The sequence below is a fragment of the Gopherus evgoodei genome, chromosome 1 (assembly GCF_007399415.2).
Source record: "Gopherus evgoodei ecotype Sinaloan lineage chromosome 1, rGopEvg1_v1.p, whole genome shotgun sequence".
NCBI classification, from domain to species: domain Eukaryota; kingdom Metazoa; phylum Chordata; order Testudines; family Testudinidae; genus Gopherus; species Gopherus evgoodei.
In genome coordinates this window covers 279,002,355-279,023,631 of record NC_044322.1, presented here as the reverse complement: position 1 = coordinate 279,023,631, position 21,277 = coordinate 279,002,355, and the positions used below count along the sequence as shown (strand labels likewise).

Below are 21,277 nucleotides of genomic sequence, written 5' to 3'. Positions count from 1 at the left end.
ATAGAAGCATCTACCTAAGGGAAAGTTGAATATTATTCTATGGTATCTTTTTTAGATTTTATAACAGCTTTTGCCACGTGTTGCAGGTAGCTATTTTTTGATGGTGGTGAGACCATTCCCAGGCCACAATTTGGAAAACCAAGTCTATCTTTGAGATTTTTATTTAAAGGCCCATTAAGGGATTCCTTATACATGTTTTTGGTAATATTTTCAATTAAACTGGCATTTTTATTCCTAAACAGTCTTGATGTACTGTCAAAATCAGAACCTGATGGGAAAGAGGATGAAGATGAGACACAAGAGGTAGGTTATTCACTTCTATAGAAAAACATAGGGTAGATTTCTTTTAATGTTTTGTAAGTAGTTTCTTGGATTTCTTAGAGGCTGTAGTATGCTCACTTTTAGCCTTGCATTTGTGAAGAGTAGACAAGGTCTGAAGAATAATAAACTTAAGGAGGGACAGCAGAGGGGGATTTTAGAATTGGCAGTAAAAGGGACAACCTTGGTTAAAGCAATGGAGATCTATTGAGATAGTCCAATGTTCCAAGTCTGAGATGCATGAAGGAATTATCAGGTAAAGTATCTGAATGAAAATCACAGGGGCCAGATCCAGAAATTGTAACGGAGAGGCCTGGATAAATTAATGAGCAGAGCTAGGCAGACAAAGTAAATAGATTTAGGTGGAAAAATGGTGGTGGTGGTGGTATGGCAAATACTTAATTTCAATATTTTTTAAATGTAACATTTCAACTTTTCATTTTGAAATTAGTTTTCATTTCAAATTTTGTCAAGATTTAACTATAAGACACAAAAACAATTAATAACACCCCAAAAATGAAATATTTGAGACGATGGAATGAAATAAAACATTTCAATTGACCTGAAACATTTTTTTTTGTTTTTTACTTCAGCCAGAAAAAAATAAAAATTGTTATTTCAGGTTGACCAGGAGCAATATTTTTTCAGATTTTTTTTTTTGTTTGGTCTCTGAATGAGAAGCTCACTTACTTATGCAGCTCTATTAGAGAGCAAAAACACAGAGATTTCATGAGCAGATCAAGTTCTGCCTTGAAAAATACTAGCAACATTTTGTTCAATCATGATGTGGAAGATTTTTTGCTACTGTGGAGAATTGGTCAAAGTGCTCTGATTTACTACAGAACAGCTGTCTGCAGGAGGCAGTTTGCTTAAGTCGTGCTGCAGGTGTTTCACAGAGCTGCTTTCATGCTTTATATATATGAATGCAACCCAGTATAATAGCTGCTACCTTGAGATTGGTGGATGCACCATGACTGAAAGTGCTATTTTTAATCACTGTTTCAATGATGATTACAGGCTTCTCAGAGCATTTCTTCTAATAGCAGTCATTCATCCCTCTTTCTTCCCTTTCACAAACCACTCAGATGCTGTCTAATGTGACCTTTCTACTCTCATTTCATCTTGTTTTTTGGAAGCGTATTTTTAAAATGTATCGGTTGCTTCTTAAAAAATATGACCTATCCTGTGACTACATTGGGACAGGTAGCATTGCTCTTAGTATCTCTGAGTTTATTTCCAGCAGTATTGTGAAAACAACTGCATAGTCATTTAATTCTGCCTCAAGTCAATCTTGGTATGTTTTTCAGTTTGCTTTAATAAAGGGAGGAAGGGAAGTTGGGCTCTTAGGTTTGTTCTTTTGATTTCCAGAATGATGGGAACCTTTGTCAACACTTTTTATTATTCAAGAGGTCTTTTAGGGATACTAGATTTTGACTTATCTACTCATTGAAGGAATAGCTTTTATATTTGTTTTATATTCATACTTTTTATGTTGATAGATAATAATCTTTGGCAATTGTCTGAGGAGATGAGACTCATAAATGCAAAAATATTTTCAGTTGGTGGTATTTAGCTTTATTATTACATTTTTACTTAGTAACATCAAATAATGATGATCACATGCTAGTGATCCCAGAGGGCCTCAGGTAAGCCAACAACATCTTTTCATAAAAGTTATGTTAAAGAGGCTTACCCAAAATTCAAATGGAGGGCTGTGTGTATCTTCTGTTCTTTACAGAAAGTATAGCAGAGGTGATGGATCATTAACATCTACATATCTGAGGGCTCCTATGCTGCTATGATCCAACAGGTGGCAGTGCTTCCAGGAATTCCTAGAGATTTTCCTTCAGGGGTCCTATGTTAGGTATGGTTGTCCCTCTGCCTGGAAAAAAGGCAGAAGAACAAGCCATCATAAAACATAAGGGATTTCTTAGTGTCTATTTTCATTAAATTAATTTGTATAGGAGAAAATGGCAATTTTCCTTTTGGTTGTCAAATGGGATTGCTATCTGAAGTATATTTTTAGCAAATATGTATAAATGCAAAATCTTTAGAATCAGAGTCACTTTTTAAGTGCATCCACTGTACACTTTAGACATCAATTTGTTTATAGGGAATATCGTATTAGTTTTGCATACAGTTTCCAGAAACAGCATCCACTAGCTTCAGAAATTAAAACCTGCAATGAAGATATATGAGCAGAAGAAGGGCAGTCTGTGATGGAATTTGTGGCCCATATTCTGCCCTCAGTTATATTTCTGTTATTCCAGAATGAAGTCGATAGCTTCTTTGGAATCAAATCAGTGTAAGAAAGGGCAGAATTTGGCCTGATACATTTAAAACTTTTGACCTTATAGTTAATCTGCATCTTAGAATATAAATGTTAATGATAATGGAGAGTAAATGATACCAATTTTGATATATCTAACTGAATAAACAAGATTCTTGCTGATGATAGGAGGCTCAGAAATGCCAACATAAAAAGAAATACTTCTAAAATATAACTGGCAGTTTATACCTATCAAGAAATGGTTCTTACCCTGCAAGATTTCAGAATGCTGCATTGAGCAGAATAAACAAAGCATTCTTCCAAAACAATAATGTTTATTAGCTACTTTTTACTTGATTTATTAAAGCTTGCTGTAAAAAATATCATTGCCTCTGATTAGATTGGCACAAGCATTTATCTCTAGCTACTACAGTTCAGGAGTGGCCAAAATGAAAATCTGGGTCATTATACTGTCTTCTTATGCTCATAGGCCGGATTCCAGCAAATCAGTTAAGCTTTGAGTAGTTCCATTCAAGTCTATTTAATAAGTGAAGCTACTCATGTTTAAAGATAAACAGTTGCTTAAGTGCTTTTAAAGTCCATCAATGGCTATTAGCCAGGATGGGCAGGAATGGTGTCCCTAGCCTCTGTTTGCCGGAAGCTGGGAATGGGCGACAAGGGATGGATCACTTGATGATTACCTGTTCTGTTCATTCTCTCTGAAGCACCTGGCATTGGCCACTGTCTGAAGACAGGATATTGGGCTAGATGGACCTTTGGTCTGACCCAGTATGTCCGTTCTTATGTTCTCTTTTGGATGGGGCCCTAACAGAGGTTGGGAAAATATTCTGTAATGATTAGTATTTTTACATACATGGCTCTTTTCATACCAGGTGCACAATGGTGGGGATCACAATAATCTATTTCTGTTTATTTCTATGTTTGCTGCATATTATTAGGGGTAGAGACAGGTTAACCAAAATGTAATGAAGTGTTTCATATCAAATGATACCGTGGGATCTGGGGCAAGCAGGCAAAAAGTTACCATTTATCAGCAAAATAGAGAAGCAGACTTTACACAGTAGTGGTCCAGAACTTAAATTTTAATCACTGTATGTAGTTACTCACATATCAATATTATCTTTGAATTAATTGTGGCCCTGTAGGACAAAGAACAGTGTCTTAATTTTATCCTGCAGTCAGTCTTAGAGTTCTTGTACTTTGCTAATAAAGAACACAGAGGGGGTGGTGAACAGCGATTGGTTTAGTTTTTTTGTTTTTAATTAGTGTTTGTTTTTATTATCAGATAGATAGATAAAGGACCCCCATATGTCAAGTTGGAAATGGGATGTTCATCTTTTAGCCCTCTAGCCCTAGATCATGAAGACTATTAATTCACTGAAGGAGACGTATATTGTTTAGAATTTGCAAATGATTGTTACTGGTAAAACGTGTTACCAACAAGGTTAGCACTACTATCAGTCAGGAAGGTTTGAAGCCGGTTTATAAACTCATTTGGAAAAAAATCAGAAATTATCTGAACTGAATTTCTTCTGCTCACCTGAAAAGTCTACATATACCCTGCCTTCCCAAGTCCTCTAATGTTTGCTTCATCAAGTGGTATCTGAGACAAGACTACACAGGAGATGCCTTTCACATGGTAATAGCTGTTAAATATCTAGTTCAAATTTAGCAAAGAAATTAATCAAGGGAAACATCTGCTTTGCCTATAATCTGCTAGGTGTTACAAAATTATAGCCATGCAAATTATTTTTATTCTACATTAACTGTAGTCTGTTGGGATTAGTGTGTGATTTTCACCCTAACAGCATTACATTTGCCTAGTTAACAATGTAGCTTAATTTTTAAAAGTCCATAATGTTTAAGCTATTTGCTTTACAAAATTCTATGAAGACTTCCTGAAAAGTGATATTAAATAGATAAATAAAAAATCGAGGCTAGATCCTTTGCTGGTGTAAATCAGTGTAGTGCCACTGAAGTCAGTAAAATTAGTGCAGAAAGAATATTTACTAACAGCTAAATGCTTGGGCTAGTATGTAAAGTTGGCTACACACATGCTCAGAGGCACAAGGGGGACTTAGGGTATGGCTACACTTACAGTTTTGCAGCGCTGGTAGTTATAGCTGTGTTCGTACAGCTGTGTAGGGCCAGCGTTGCAGTGTGGCCACACTGACAGCTACCAGCACTGCAGTGTGGCCACATTTACAGCACTTGCAGCGCTGTTGGGAGTGGTGCATTGTGGGCAGCTATCCCACAGAGTACTTCGCCCCATTTTGGCGCTGTGGCTTGTGGGAAGGGGAAGGAAGTGTGCGGGTCTTTCCGCTTCCTGTTCCAACGCCCCGTGGTGCTTTGCTACACATTCCGAGCAGTTTGGCGGCATTGTGAGTCTGCAGCGCGATTTCTGAGATTTCTGTTACAAATGGAGCCTGAGCTGCTGAGGACCTTGCTGATGAATGTTGCCAGCACATCACGCATGGCAGTGGAGCTATTCCTTCAGCTGCAAAGTGACAGTGAGGAGTCAGACGATGATATTGAAACGCCTGACGCTCAAGACACTCAATTGCTTGTGGCAGTAACAGACGTGTTCAGCACCGTGGAACGGCGCCTTTGGGCTCGGGAAACCAGCACTGAGTGGTGGGATCACATTGTCCTGCAAGCCTGGGATGACGAGCAGTGGCTGCAGAACTTTCGGATGAGAAAAGCCACTTTCATGGCACTGTATGCTGAGCTCGCCCCTACCCTGTGGCGCAGGGACACGAGATTGAGAGCTGCCCTGCCAGTGGAGAAGCGGGTGGCTATTGCAATCCGGAAGCTGGCAACTCCAGACAGCTACCGATCGGTGGCGAACCAGTTTGGAGTGGGAAAGTCCACCGTTGGAATGGTGCTGATGCAAGTTTGCACAGCCATTAATCGCACCCTGCTAAGAAGAACTGTGACTCTGGGGAACGTGCAGGACATTGTGGATGGCTTTGCAGAAATGGGTTTCCCTAACTGTGGAGGGGCAATAGATGGGACGCATATTCCTATTCTGTTACCACCCCACCTGGCATCAGAGTACGTTAATCGCAAGGGGTATTTCTCCATGGTTCTGCAAGCGCTTGTGGATCACCGTGGGCGTTTCACTGACATTTACTCAGGATGGCCTGGAAAGGTGCATGATGCACGCTTCTTTCGGAACAGTTCCCTGTTCAGGAGGCTGAGGGCCGGGACTTTTTTCCCAGACCGCAAGATCACAGTAGGGGACGTCGAAATGCCCACTGTGATCCTTGGAGACACCGCTTACCCCTTAATGCCATGGCTCATGAAACCGTATACAGGGAAGCTTGACAGGAGCAAGGACCGGTTCAACTACAGGCTGAGCCGGTGTAGAATGACTGTGGAGTGTGCTTTTGGCTGTTGGAAAGCCCGCTGGAGGTGTCTTTATGGGAAGCTAGATTTGAGGGGAAGCAGCATCTCCGCTGTTATATCCGCGTCCTGTACCCTCCATAATATTTGTGAAGGGAAGGGTGAAAGATTCAGTGAGGAATGGACCTCCGAGGTTCGATGCCTAGAGGATGAATTTGCACAGCCAGAGAGCAGGGCTACTAGGGAGGCCCAGGAAAGGGCTTCAAGGATTAGGGATGCTTTAAGGGAGCAATTTGATGCTGAGAGCCAACAGTAATGTTTGGTGCCTTTGCTGTGCTTTGTTCTACCTTGGGGTACAATATTTACCACTTCCTGCAATAATAAAATGTATTGTAAAAGCCATAAATTCCTTTATTCAAAGTACAGTACATAAAAGGCCAGGGGGGTTAGGGTGGTGGACTGTACATTCAGAGGTTTGAATATGTCCTGTTTTGATTACTGTTCAATGTCTGCTGCACTTCAGGATTACTATGCTGCAGGGTAATGGGGGTGGAGTGCACAGGGTAAGAATTATAGTTATCAGGGCTGGTAGGTGATCGTACAGGTGTTGGGGGCAGCTGGGGGTAATAAGAAACTGGCTGCTGGAGAAAGGTGTTTTGTGCAAATACTGGGAAACAAGAAAGAGAGCTTTGGGAGGGGTGTGGGTTACCACGGTACAGATCTGCCTGCATGGCTACGAGAGACTCGAAAGACTCAGTTTGGCGAGCCAGGAGGCTTATCATCTGCTTTGAGGTTTTTTTGATAGCCAATTCCTTTCTCCTGCTTTCTGTTTGCCTCCACTCATACATTTTCTCTCTCCATTCCTGCGTCTTCCTATTTTCTCTGTTGTAGTGAATCATAACTGCTTTGATCAATTCTTCTTTTGATTTTCGGGGATTTTTTCTCAAGTTCTGCAACCGACGTGAGGCCGGTGATCCGGCTGCATTAGTCAAGGTCACTAAAAAAAACATAGATAGAAACATGTAATACACAGAGGCTACACTGTTTATTATCACACAGTGAAGGAGTTTTTAGACTTTTTGTAGCATCCTTCCCACATACCTCACATAACACAGAGAGGCCAGGGAAGCGAAGGCATGGCGAGCAATGGGGTGAGTGTTTCTGCCCCGAGTGCACCTGGGAGGGGGAATTGACCGATGGGTCACTGGGGTTTATCTGCACTGGGTACAGGAGGTAGCTGGTGTCCTCCACAGGGGACAGTAGTGAACAGGAAGGTGGCGAGCTGCTGGCGGGGGGGGGGGGGGGAGGCAGTCCGCGTAACTGCCGGCCTGCTGGTGGGGGGGGGGGAATGCAGAGCTGTGCTGGCTGCCTGCTGGGAAGGGTGGGGAAAAACCGGAGGGCACCGCGGGGCTGGCTGCCTGCTGGGAAGGGTGGGGGAAGACCGGAGCGCACCGCGGGGCTGTTTACGTGCTGGGAACGGGGAGGGGGAAGACCGGAGCGCACCGCGGGGCTGGCTGCCTGCTGGGAAGGGGGTGTGGAGACCGGAATGCACCGCGGGGCTGGGGGGGGAACGCGAACCTGGCGCCCTGCACTCAAGTATCCCTAAATTCTCAACCGGGTTTCCTACTGCCAGATATATCACTGCTGCGTGTTACCTGGGAAGAGAGGGAGGGTCTTCTACAGCAATGTGGATTCTGCCCTGGCCCCTATGCAGCTTGCCTGTGTGCAGCCATGGTACCCCGACCCCTCGCTGCACAGTGGATCGGACGAGTTAGCCTGACCGGGACAAGGACAACGGTGGCTCTCCCGATAAACTTGAGAAAGCACATTGCGCACGCTCTGGCTGCAACTTTTCAGGAGATTACCGAGGCAGATTACAGAGACATGATAGAGCAAATCAATGGGCTATTCCACGTTTAGGCATGCATGCAGGCGGTCATAACCCAAACCCTCCTCTCCCAAAACATAAAAATCTGCTTACCCCGAGCACGCTCCTCAGTTTCTTCCTCACCAGCAACTTCCAGCTGCTGCGACTTGCTAGCCTCCTCCTGGCTTGAGAAGAGCTCCTGGCCGCATGCCTCCTGGGACTCCGGGGTGTCTCCCTCCATGCCAGTAGCCTCACTGTCGGCTTCCTCTACACCCTCCCCCACTTCTCCCTGCTCTGAACTCTCCATCGTGGTCCTCGGATTGGCAGTGGGTCATACCCAAGTATGGCATCCAGCTCCTTGTAAAAACGGCAGGTTGTGGGGGCAGCTCCTGAGCGGCGATTTCCCTCACGGGCTTTGCAGTAAGCACTCATCAGCTCTTTTATTTTGACCCTGCACTGCAACGCGTCCCGTTCATGGCCCCTTCTCAGCAAGGACTGCGATATCTGCCCATAGGTATCATAATTTCTCCTTCTGGAGCGCAGCTGTGCTTGCACAGCTTCCTCACTCCAAACACTGATGAGGTCCTGCAGCTCGGAATTGTTCCATGCTGGGGCTCGTTTGGGGCGTGGAGGCATGGTCGCTGATTGATTGAATGATTGATTGCACTCCACACCTGGATGAGCAAACAGGAAGGGGATTTTTAAAATTCCCGGGGCATTTAAAGGAGGGGTCAGCTGAGCCCAGGGCAGTGGAGTGTGCATGATTACCAGAGAGGCTTCTAAGGTATGCTGGGATACCTCCTTATACCCCAGAGGTCAATAAAAGCGCTGGTGGGCGTCCACACTTGCTGACCAGCGCTGGATCACCAGCGCTGGAATCGCTACACCCGAGGCACGACCGGGTGTACAGCCAGCGCTGCAACCAGGGAGTTGCAGCGCTGGCCGTGCTTTGCAAGTGTGGCCACATCCTAAGTTGCAGCGCTGTAACCCCCTCACCAGCACTGCAACTCTCTAGTGTAGCCAAGCCCTAAGACCAGCACTTAAGCCCAGCACAAGCTATCTAGAACTCACAGATTATCTCCTCTATTTCAAAGGGCCCATAGATTTCAGGATCTAGGTGATCCTGTTTTCCAGTTAAAGAAAATTATGTCATCTCTACCCTGGCAGCTCAGAGAAACATCCAGGTAAGCACGCTCCAGGAAATCTGGGTTGATCAGTGGGTCATAACTAGATCTCATAGAATAGCTCAACATTTCCATTAAGATTTGCTTGAATAACACAGCGAATCTACTTTGGCTGAGTTTTCAGTCCTTTATGTTTACTTTCTGTGCATATTGCAGTGAACGAGATTAATAGTAGGATTGTTTGCAAAAACAGATCATTTTAAGCATTTATTAGAGAATGTTCACACAAAGCAAATTTTGAACTTGAAAATATGAATATTCACACTAGAAATCTGATTTTAAGAGTTTCTTTCAACTAGTCCTGTAACAGAAACATACTATTTCCAATTGTATGTCTCTATTATTTGAATTTTGAATACCTGCAATTGTGAACAATCTGTAGACCTGGAGTTATTTAGAGAAGTTATTCCATTAAATATTTCAAATAGTGAATACATCTGAGAACACAGAAAGATTCTCCTGACTAATTCACATACAGAAACTGAGGTAAAATTAATTGAATACATTATTCACTATGGATTATTTGCAAAGCTTTAGTCAGAGTCACCACCAGAGTGCTAAGCTTGCGAGTTTAGTTAAACTAACAGTACATTACAGCAAAAGTAGTTTCATTCAGAATAGCAAACGCACATACATTTCCTCAAATTCAGAGAACTTATTCTTTTTAGACCTGTCTGAATATTAACTGACTATTTTTTGTCAATTTTTTCTTTTTTGTTGTAGTTGAATAATTCTATTGTATTTGACCCAGCTCATTATTGTTGCTGCTGGCAAAAATGTGCTGGATGATGTACAGTACAAATAGAAACTCAAAAACCTGCCCCCAAAGAGTTTATCGTAAGAATTTTTTGGTTAAGTTTCCGGCAGCTCATAAAAATAAAAATGACAAGGTGATCATTTATGGAAAATATGACCACTGTTGCCTACCCAAACAAATTGGGACAAAATAGAAGCAGTAACATATTTGTTTTGCAGTCAGCAGAACAACTTGTCTTGGAAAGTTGTTCATTTAGCAAGAAGCCTTAATTTATAACCTACAAGACTGAGCAGAAGTGCTTCTGGAGATGGTTCACTTAATTTCCAGTAAAGCTAACAAGCTTCTGATGTTGGGCAGATGCTACAATTAGAAAGAACCTTGAGTGAGGCAGGCAGCCTCTATTCTGGGGAAGCACTAGTTTCACTATAGTTTTCCCCCTCGTTCCTCAAATTTAATTAATGAAAATGAGATAGTCCAAACTACAGACTAATGTGATAGCTCCTTGTGAGGGAGTTGTGAATCCCACCATATACTTTGTCCCACATGAAAGAAAGCCTTGTGCACTATTTGTTTTAAGATATGCTCGGAAGGAAGGAGGAAACTTGTTTTTAGCAATGGGGGCTCAGTTTGGACTTTAGTATTTATACGCAGAATTATGCCTCTGCTTCATTTGCTGCCTCCATTAAGGAACTATGAGAAAGAAGCTCCTCCTTATTTCTGTGATACATGTTGGGAGTTGCAGGTCAGTACACCTAGGTTGAAAAGCATTAAAAAAGAATATACACAAGCAGTTTGTACTTCAGTGCCTGGGGATTTTTTCATATTCAGAGTTCAAGTAGATGCCTCTGACGATGGCCTGGGAGCAGCATTGTTATAGGAAAAGGAGGACAACGCCAGGTAGCTTATATGTGGGGAAAACTTTTTCAGAGAGAAACAATATAGGCCAGTTTAGAAAGAGAACGGGCATGCAGTGGATCAATTTTGTTTCCAAGGGTGACATTTTATTCTCAAAATGAAGAGTAAAAGGATTACAGCGGTTGCAAAACATGACAGCTCACAACTTGTACGAAAGTAGGTGGTACCTTGTAATGTGGACACATAATTTTGCTATTTGAAATGAGCAGGAGCATTAAATGTGCTCACAGATTGTGTCTCCTGGTTTACCTCTGATTTTGCTCCAGAGAAGGCAGAAAGGAGAATGTGACAGGACAAGCTGTCAGTGGGGAGTAAAGAAAGGGTCTCAAGAAAGAACAAATCAGTGCTCACTAACAGCTGCACTTTATATCCTTGTTCATGTTTTGTTAGGGCCCTGTGATGGGCTATTCACCCCACACCAGAAAGGAAGGGCTTAAAAGCAGAAACAGGGAGCAGCCAATCAGGGCCCAATGGGGGTCACATAAAAGGAAGCTGCAGGGCCAGAGACAGTCAGTTGCTGCAGAGAGCCCAAGGAGAGAGGACTGTGTTCCTAACAGGCTGCAGGAAGGAAGCACCTTGGACAAGGCAGTTGCTGGCAAGGAATGGAGGAGCAAGATGGAGCTCCTGGCTGACTGCGACTTGCTGGCTGAAGGTGAAGCAGGTGCTGTGGCTGCAGGGAAGTGGCCCAGGGAATTGAAACAGCAGAGGTGGAGGTTAAAGAGGTGCAGGAGGAGGCTGGTATTCACAGGGTCTCTGGGCCTGGGCCCGGAGTAGCAGGTGGGCCTGGGTCTTCCCCCACTCACCACTGGGGATGTGGCAGGATTTGGACTGCGATACTAATTTCCCCCTCAGAAGGGGAAGACACGTACGGTGGCACAGCTGGAAGGCTGAGTCATGAAAAGAACACTGCGGTTCCTGGGCTGAGATGGGTCTGCAGACGGACAGGGCAGCAGGAGACATCACCATAAGAGTCATGCCAGCTGAGAGAGCTAATCCTTGAGACAACCAGCAGGAAGTGCCACTCTGGTGAGTGAACTCCATCATAGGCCCCAAGACTGTAGGTCTGAGAAAAGGGTGGATCAGTACTTCCTTTTCCTCCAGTGACAGAAAACCTGGGGTACCCAGTTCCAGGGGTTGAAAGACAGAAAGCTAGCCCTGAAAAGTTTATCCCCCTCTTACCTGAAGGGTAGATTCAGGGCCTGATTCAGAGAAGACTGGCTCTGCAACAGTGAGCAAGGAGTATGCCATTTCAGGAGTGAGGGGAGAAGGTCTGGATGTCAGTTGTTTAATGGCAAATGGCAAATCATGTTTGGATTGCTTGAAAGTCCTTAAAATATAGACTCTTCTGCCTCTCAGGGAAGCTGGAGGGAAGACAGCACAGAAAAAAGAAATTGTTGTTTGATTGAGAATGATCCAGAAGTAGCAGAGCCAGTGAAGAGAGCTTGTAGAGGCTTGGAGGAGTTCATTTCCCACATGGTTTTTGATCTCTAACAACCGCTGTATTGTGGATACTTTTGGGATCTGTTACTTTGCAGTTTGGAGGATGGGTCAGTATATTAGCTATGTGTGTGTCTTGAGGGCTAATAAACACTTTGGGTTTAATAAAAACCACCTTTCACCTTTGTTCTTTATCTCACCACTTCTGTGGTGGGCAGAGGCATCCTGATTTGCTGCTTTGGTTCTGCAGGAGGAGGCCTGAGAGCAAATGCTGGAGTTAGGCAATGCTGTTGGCATGCTGCATCTGAGCTTTTTGGTACACAGATTTGACATACATTTTCAGTCATCTGATGGTTGGCCACAGAGTCTAAACTATAATTCAATTTTCATCCATCCCACTTTCTCCTTGTGTTGTGCAGATTTCTGTAGTCTCCATTCTTCTTTCTTTCTTTTCAGTGCTATCCTGGGTGCCCTTAATATTTACCACTTTGGGGTGGGAAAAAGTTCAATCTTAGGTCTTACACATACTCATTCCTCCAGGACCACATATTAAATAAGAGCTGGTAGATACTGATCTCAATAGGCAACCAAAGAGGGTCATCCTCCTCCTCCTCCTCCTCCTCTCCTTGCTTATTCTTCTTTCTCTCTTCCTTGCTCCAGAGTCTTTAGCAAATCAGATGGACTCCTTGGCCCCTTATGTAAAATGAAGAAGATGCCATTTTCCAGTCTTCTGTTCTTTTTATGAAGGGTTGCAGCGCTGTTCTGCAGTTGACCCTTATTTTGGCCTCTCTTTACTGGTGTGTGGCCTTCGTTGTCTTGTGCATCTTCTCCTTTTTGACAGCAGCATCTGGAATAGAAATGAAAAGCATGAAGGATATTCAGTGCAATGCATTTCCTGACTGTTTCAGATATGAAATACATGAAAGATATGTGGACACCATCAGATTGGGCCTGAATAAAGACTGTGAGTGGTTGGGTCATTACAAAACCTACACCTAATTTCTCCAAAACTAATTTTCCCCTACTGTTACTCACACCTTCTTCTCAACTGTCTGAAATGGGCCACTCTCATTATCACTTCAAAAGTTATTTTTCCTCCCTTGGTATCCTGCTGTCAATTGAATTGTCTTGCACACTTGGTAAGGCAAATCACATCCTTTCATGTATTTATACCTGCTTCTGTATTTTCCACTCCAGGCATCTGATGAAGTGGGTTCTAACCCACAAAAGCTTATGCCCAAATAAATTTGTTAGTCTCTAAGGTGCACCAGGACTCCTCATTCTTTTCGCTGATATAGACTAACACGGCTACCACTCTGAAACCTGTGTCTATTCTGAAACTTTTAAATTGTGCCATTCTAGTGCCTTTTTGGTGTGAGTAACCATGCAATTCAATTACGAGTGGGGAGGCCTATGTACTTCTGGGCTCAGAAGAAACAACACAGTTGCAAACATAGCAGTTGCCTAGAGCCAGGTTCATAGCAAAGGTGGGAAACTGACCACAAGGTTGGTAGTGGTCCTGCGCGGGGCTGAGATGGTTCCTTTATGTAAGCAGTTGGTCTTCTAGGCATCAATTAACAACACACTAGGATTTCTATGCTCTGGTTGTTTGCCATAGGGTAAAAGCACATAAAAGACCAGATTTCATGAGGGCAGATCGGATTTCACGGTCCATGACATGTTTTCCATGGCCGTGAATTTGGTAGGGCCCTACTGATGACTTATAAATGGATGGGCAGGGCAGGGCAACTTTCTTTCCTACTGGAGGCCATATCCATACTTAAAATGACAAAAAGTGTGCACAGTGAATCAGTGAATTTGGCTGCTGGCCCCACAAAAGCACACACAGGAAAATCATTTTAATAATGAGCAAAATACCTTGCCTGGAGGGTCCTTCTTCTTAGTTCTCTCTTCGATTCCCAGCAGTGGGCTTTGATAATCTGGAGCGTTCCAAGTCCCCATCCCTGTCACAGTCCTCACCTTTGTGCTACTCCTGCTGCCAACTTGTGCCCCTCCACCACATGCCACCAGATTGTTCCTGGATGCTGTTCAATAACATGGGAGGCTCAGTGGATGCAATACGCTTCAGAATCTGCTTCAACTCATTTAGGAAAGAACAGATGTGCCTTCCCAGCCTGGAGGTTTGGTTGTTGTCCAAGACCTTGTTAAAGTGCACTTGAAAGGCTTTATCTTTTGTCCTAGCAGTTTAGTTCTGTGGTCAAGCTCTGGCCAGCCTCTGAGCAATTTTCACATACACCACAGTGTTCTGGATTGGGGAGCGGAGCTTGGACTGGCAGTGGCAAAACTGAGAATCTGTCATAACCATGAAATATTACTTAGAACTGGAAGAGCCAATAAATGTGAGCTGTTCAATCATACTTTCATTTGACGGTTAAGACTAAAATGTACCTTTTATCCATTTCACAATAAAGAGATCGCCCTACAGTACTTGTATGAGGTGAACTGAAAAATACTGTTTCTTCTGTTTGTCTTTGTTACAGTGCAAATATTTGTAATAAAAATAATAATATAAAGTGAGCACTGTACACTTTGTATTCTGTTTTGTAACTGAAAACAATATATTTGAATATGTAGAAAAACATCCAAAATATTTCTAATAAATGTAAGTAGGTATTCTATTATTGTTAAACTGTGTGTTTAAAATTGTGATTAATCACAACTAATTTTTTAATCTAGTTAATTTGTTTTGTGTTAATTGCTTGAGTTAACTGAGATTAATTGATAGCCCTAATTTAAACAGCATTTTCTGTATAATGTAATTTGTGACAGTGTTCAGACAAATTTTTATTAATATTTTACATACAGAAAGAACAAACATATAATGTACTCTCAGTTAGAAATGACCTTTACTGTATAACAAGAGTAAAATAAAATTTGAACAAAAGTTGGATCTTCATGAGAGAGTACACAGAGCAGCTAGGAACAGGAAGAAACAAAACTCAAGCTTCAATATCAGAAACACACTTTGATATAGAGAAATACAGAGCAAAGAATTTCTACAAACCTTTGTTATTGTCATGAAAGACGGAGAGCGCGCAAACCTCTTCTCTGCTGCAGAGACAGCAAAGTCAAGACCCACACAATTTTTCTGGATTGTAAAATCACTTTCAAACCTAGACTAGGCCCACTCAACTACAGAACATACCACTGGCCACTGAGAGGAATTATTGTCCTTTCATATGGAAGATCAGTTATATCTAGATAGCGTCATAGGAAGCCATCCAGAACAACAAGCAGAGACCAAATCCAGAAACACAACATTCTTCTTCCTTTTGCTCATTACCTTCTGTCTCTGGGAAACAAGGAAAACACATCCTTACTCAGCCTGTATGGCCTCACTGCAGTATAGATACTTTGATCACCAAATACTTCCGTCCCACCTCCAAACGGTTGCAGGGATGATCAGAAATATTGTTCATGTCTTCCCTGTCAGATCAAACCCAGAAGGTTGTTAGGGGCAACTGTTCCTCCACCTCCAAACCAAACCAAACCAAACCACTCACTTGTTGAGACCCACAAAACTCAGTCATTTTCTCCCACATTATTCCATACCTATAAGAATTGTTGCCCAGATATCATAGTAATAAGAGGCCATATAGCAGATGCCAAGGCCATGTGGGTCAGTTTCCTCTTTTGAGCAGAAATCAGTGACATGAAGTCTAGATATTTCCTTAATGCAATTTGTTCATTTTAAACTATACATCAGCCTTTGACTAGAGGTCATCCCAAACAGCACACAGGCAACCCGCCTTTTCAGGAATCTCAGTCCAAAATCCAATGCCCAGTTCCCAAAAAGCAATTACATAAGCATGGATTCAGATAGAGAGATTAAGGCAAAGAACAAATTCTTTTGCTGTTTGCCACAACACTCTCCGCAAAAAACCAACCACAAAACAAACTAACAACAATACAGTATTTCTTCAAAAACTACAATGAACGTGTAAGACTGTGTGTAACAGTGACGTTTGGTGACTTGCACCATAAGTAATATATAGAAAAGGCTGTTGGGCGAGCTGCTGAGCCAACACAGGCTGAAGTGCCAAAATGCAGACAACTTGCTGCTCTGCACGTCCTTTTGTTGTATAGCCAGGCAAGGTACTAACAACTTCAACAGGACTTTATTTTTCAGTGGAATCCTTTGTACCAAGCTGCTGCTGCACCCTCTGTAACTTTCACTAAGCCTTCTCAACTCCTCCCTCCCTCCTTCCTGTTTCCTGTTCTTTCAGACTCCCAACAGCCAGTGCTCTCAGTTCTAATAATTACAAGCACATCTAAACACTACTCCTTTATTGCCAAATGTAAACAGCACCATATCCCAGCGTTCCTGAACCTCGCTGAAATCAGCAAATGGTAAAAGTGAACCCAGGCAAGCCTGAGGTGAAGCTGTTTGGAAGAGAAAAGCACTTGGAAGAACTAGCCTTATCTGTCACATCTCTCACTGTTGTGGGCATTTCCCCTCAGACTGTTAAATCAGGGATATTTTTGGTCTTCTCAGTACTAGTGGATGCCCAAATAGCCATGGTTCACTTCCAGCTATATTCCATCCTACTGAACATAAATCTGACCACGGGGATCCACACATTTGTGATCTCCAGTTTTGATTATTACAATTTATGGTGCTTAGAATAAGTCACACACACTTTGTTTAGCAGTAAAAACTGCTGTGAACTCATAAGCCCAGTGCTTTGATCTCTGCACTGGCTCCCCAATGAATACAGACTCCAATTCAAGTTCTCCATCCTGACGGTCGCTGCTCCCCCATGATTGTCCCTAGCTATCCAAGAAATCAACTCTGTCTCTGTGACCATGCCCGTGACCATGTAAAATTCAGCTACATTCCACTGAAACAATGAAATCTATCAACCAACAGGGAGAGGCTTGTGACTGTGACAGACAGAACCTTCATAGGACCGGGGCCTAGACTATGGACTCAGTCTGACAAAAGATACTGAATACCAAACTTATCACTTCCAGAACTACATGAAAAACTCTTTTCTTGTCTTTGCTTTAGCTTTCCTTCAGTTTAACAAGGACAGCATACATACAAAATTACATTAATGGAGTCAAGTATCAGAGGGTAGCCGTGTTAGTCTGGATCTGTAAAAGCAGCAAAGAATCCTGTGGCACCTTATAGACTAACAGACGTTTTGGAGCATGAGCTTTCGTGGGTGAATACCCACTTCGACATGCATCTGACGAAGTGGGTATTCACCCACGAAAGCGCATGCTCCAAAACGTTTGTTAGTCTATAAGGTGCCACAGGATTCTTTGCTGCTTTTACATTAATGGAGTTATTTCTCTTATAGCCTGAGAAGAAAGAGAGAGAGAGAGAACTAGTTATTGTTATATCTATTTCAAATACCTAGGAGATGCTCAGATATTAAAATGATGGGGTCCTATAGGTACTTAGATTCATCCCATAGATATGCAAAGGTGCAATATACAAAAGCCAAGTTATAACACATTTATTTGCTATGAGACAAAACTTTCCTGAGCTTTCTGATAAACATTTCTGATATCCCAGATTTTGCCTTGATAAGACCATAGCTTAAATGGGACCACAATAAACTAATACACCTAGACCAAACCCTTCACATGTAAATGATTTCATGTCTGATTCACCTGAGCTCAGATCTCTGACATTATTACATTAGTAACCATTAAAAAGTCCTGATTCATTAACAATTAACACATACTTTCATCGGGGATAACCCAGATTTCCCCCCCTGAAATTGGGAAATAATGGGAAATAATTGTGGTAACTGTGTGATATCTGTTGGTAAGTGTTGGCTTTCTAATGGCAGCCACAGTACAATCACAGATGGACAGACATTTGGTAACCCATGTTAAAGTTTTAAAATATATTGAAAAGATTCAAACAACCAGATAAAGATATGACCATACTTTATAAAGCTCTGAATAGAGCTGAAATAGTTAAGTTACCACACACAGTGAAATGAAAGGAAAAATGAAATGCTAAATTTCAAGATACTCTAAAATGACTTTTGGGCAGATACACTAAAAAACGTACACATCACTACCTCCATCATGTAGAGATTCTCAATAGAAAATGACTACAAGCTACATCTATACTCCAGTAATCACCAAACAAATGATGTCTAACATTCCCAACATTTTCTGGAGAGGATGTGGGCAAACAGGTCACTGCACACGCATGTAGAAAACTGCACAAAGATCTAAATATATTGGTCACTGATACAAAAAAGCATACAGAAAATCATCATAGAATATCAGGGTTGAAAGGGACCTCAGGAGATCATCTAACCCAAACCCCTGCTGAAAGCAGGACAAATCCCCACACAGTTTTTTAACCCCAGTTCCCTAAATGGCCCCCTCAAGGATTAAGCTCACAACCCTGGGTTTAGCAAGCGAATGCTCAAGCCACTGAGCTATCCCTCCCCTCATCAACACACTTGTGTAAAAATCCAGCCAATTATATTCTGGGAGAACTTTCCCCAACCCTATAAAACAACAAGGGATTTTAACAAAAGCAACAGGAAATACTTCACTCTGCTTTGCCTCTCAAGAAAAACCCTAGCATCATACTCTGACCAAACAACATGTGAAGGATATAACAAATTACTGTTCAGATTAGACAATTTGAGGGACTTTGGGTTTTAACCAATGAGCTAATTGTAACATGTAAAAAACAAAGACAAACAATGATCTTGACCTAAAATCAAATTGTAGTATATCTAAGAAGATGTCAATCTTTCACCCCATGCCCTGTTTACCCAGGCTCACAAACATGGTGTCATATAACATTCAATTCCCTTCATATTTCCAGGTTGTTGCTAAATCTTACTGTTTCTCCCTCTATCACCAAAAATCCATTATTTTCTCTTCTTTGCTACCCCTAAAATACTGTTCCAGGCCATCCGCAAAGCAGCTCCATAAAACTGGATCATGGAGTTCTGTGTCTTTCATACTGACTTAATTTGCAATTTCAAAAATTATTTTTCTAAATGACAGTACTGAAAACTTAGCCTGCCACCTGAAAGTCAGGCTGACTCCTTTCTGGCTCATGCAACATCAATAGTAACAAAGTTTCCGCAATTATAACTTAATGACTCTGCTAATGTGCAAACCAGAAAGAATTTAATTCATTCTTCCATGACTGGGTTGGCTCTACAGAGCTGACAGAAGTAAAAAGCAGCAGACTTTTTCTTACAAAATCAATGTAAACTTATCAAATGAAGTTATTATTTGCTACTAAAGCAAGCAACTATACTCATAAGGAGCAAACTGGGGTATCTTAGAATACGTGCCTGTTGGGAAACAGAAGACTGATGGAATATAAATTGTAATTAGATACACCACTTTAACAAACTGTACAATTTCAAATAATCTGAGCTTCTTTCTGTGTGTGTGTCGCAAGCATCTAGACCATAGGTGCCCAAAGTGTGCCTATGGGGGTGTGGGGAAATGTCCAGGAGAGTGTGGCGGGGCCTGGCCAGCCCCCACAGAGGCAGGAAGGGAGTGCCACCCAGCTCCTCCTCATCCCCACCTCTGCTCTGGTCCAGCCAGGTCCCAGCTCCCGACCCTGTGCCTTGCCCCGTTCTCAGCCTCGGCGTGGCTCCACTGATGGCCCTGCACCAGCTCCCAGCCCAAGTGCTGGCTACAGCTCCATTCTCAGCCCAAGGCCGAGGCTGGGGGCAAGGCCAGGATCGGACCCACACCCGGCCACGGCCTGGCTGCTGGCCCCCACCGCAGCCCAGCTACAGTTCCACTGCTTGCCTCCCAGCCCTAGACCCACCCCAGCTGTGGTCCCAGCCTTGGCCCCCTTTACCACTTCCGCATCCCGTCCCCCCCCAGAGCTGCAGCCCTGCTGGCTCCAAGGGTGCACAGACAGGGGTAAGTGGGGGCGCAATCCTCAAAAGCTTGGGGACTGTTGCTCTAAACACTACCATAACCTTGCTGTGCCCAAGTTTTTTAAGTTCAGCTTTTAAGAGGAATATATAGTAATAAAGTAAATTACTATAATGGGCTAAGGTGATATTTACAGCACAAAGGCAAAAGGATACATTAGAGTCCAAATTAAAATTTAAACCTTTCAAACTGATGCTTATAAGACTGAATTGGGAGAAATAAAAATGGAATATTTTTCACACTAAAGAAAATTCCCTGTTAAGAATGTAAGGATTGCCGTACTGGGTCAGACCAATGTGCCATCTAACAGAGTAGCCTGTCTTCCAAGACTGGCCAGGGCCAGATGCTTCAGAGGAAAATGAACAGACAGGGCAGTTATCCAGTGATCTATCCCATCATCCACTCCTCACTTCTGTCAGTCAGAGGCTTAGGGATACTCAGAGCATGGGGTTGCTTCATTGACCAGCTTGGCTAATAGACACTGATGGCCCTTGCCTCATGAACTTATCTAATTCTCTTTTGAACCCAGTGATATTTTTTGCCAAGACAACATCCCCTGGCAATGAGTTCCACAGGTTGGTGAAGAAGCACTTCCTTATGCTTGTTTTAAACTTGCTGCTTAATAATTTAATTGGGTGACGCCTGGTTCTTGTGTTATGTGAAGGTGTAAATCACACTTCCTTATTCACTTTCTTCACATCATTTATGATTTTAGAGATCTCTATCATTCCCCCCACCCCTTAGTTGTCTCTTTTCCAAGTTGATCAGTCCCAGTCTTTATCCTCTCTCCTCGTATGGATGCTGTTCCATACCCCTAATAATTTTTGTTTCATTTTTCTGTACCTTTTCCAATTCTAATATTTTTTTTGAGATAGCGTGACCAGAACTTTATGCAGCAATTCAAAGTGTGGGTGTATCATGCATTTATATAGTGGCATTATGATATTTTCTGTCTTATTATCTATCCCTTTCCTAGTGGTTCCTAACGTTCTCTTAGTTTTTTTGACTGCCTCTGAACATCAAGCAGATGTTTTCAGAGAACTATCCATGATGACTCCAAGATCTCTTTATTGACTGGTAAGAACTAATTTAGACTCCATCATTTTGTGTGGATAGTTGGGATTAGATTTTCCAATGTGCATTACTTTGCACTTACCAAAATTGCATTTAATCTGCTATTTTGTTGCCCAGTCACCCAGTTTAGTGAGATCCCTTCACAGTCAGCTTTGGATTTAGCTATCTTGAGTAATTTT

At 42.5% G+C, this 21,277-nt stretch overlaps 1 protein-coding gene across 9 annotated transcripts in view; it reads right to left on the bottom strand.

The window, feature by feature from the left end:
* Positions 1–21,277, bottom strand: part of ANKS1B (ankyrin repeat and sterile alpha motif domain containing 1B) — a 756,551-nt gene that overhangs the window by 193,848 nt on the left and 541,426 nt on the right. The window lies entirely within an intron of this gene.